This window comes from Protobothrops mucrosquamatus, unplaced genomic scaffold (genome assembly GCF_001527695.2).
Source record: "Protobothrops mucrosquamatus isolate PMUCROS unplaced genomic scaffold, P.Mucros_1.0 scaffold4794, whole genome shotgun sequence".
In the NCBI taxonomy this organism is placed as follows: Eukaryota; Metazoa; Chordata; class Lepidosauria; order Squamata; family Viperidae; genus Protobothrops; species Protobothrops mucrosquamatus.
In genome coordinates this window covers 1,582-2,440 of record NW_015390684.1, presented here as the reverse complement: position 1 = coordinate 2,440, position 859 = coordinate 1,582, and positions in this window count along the sequence as shown.

Below are 859 nucleotides of genomic sequence, written 5' to 3'. Positions count from 1 at the left end.
ATAAGTTGTGCAGTTGTGAAGTTAGGTGACACGGTTGTAAAGTGAATTCTGGCTTCCCAATTGAGGTCGCAAAAGGGGATCACGTGACCCCGGGACACCGCGACCGTCATAAAGATGAACCAGTTGCCCAGCATCTGAATTTTGATCACGTGACCACGGGGATGCTGCATGAAAAACGACCACAAGCCACTTTCAGTGCCATTGTAACTCTGAACGGTCCCTAAACGAATTGTCGTAAGTTTGAGGACTACCACTACCCCCACATGAGTTCTTAAAAGCAAAGTTGCTTTTCCCAATAAAGCTATTTTCTCTTTGGAGTTGCCATAATATACTCTGCAGTCTTTTTATTACCCATGGTAGCTTCTGGGGGGGGGTGTAGAAGTGCAGGTAAACCCACAATACATCATAGTTCATCGTATTCGATTTTCTTTTAAACACCCTGCCCCTTCCAACGTGGATTAAAACTTAAAACCATTTATAACTGAATAGCCACAGTTCTATCAAGATAGTCACCATCTGTTCTCTGGACAGGTGGTTATGAAAAGAATATTGAAAAAAAGCAGCAATTTGGCACACAGCACGTGTGTATGTATGTTTAGGTTATTTGAGTAATTTTATATCAATACAAACTGGCCTGTGCTTTTCAACTAATAACACAGCCTGGAATTTAGTCAGCCTGTAGTGTTACAACTCCAGGTTACATCAGAAAGTTATCATAAGTTACAACATGATACAAAATACTCAAAATACCATTCACTCTTTTATAGAGAGAGCAAAAAAAATATCATTTTTTCCTGCACATCCATCCAGTTAATATTTTCCTGAACATTAAATCTAAAAGGAAAAATAGAAAGGGGGT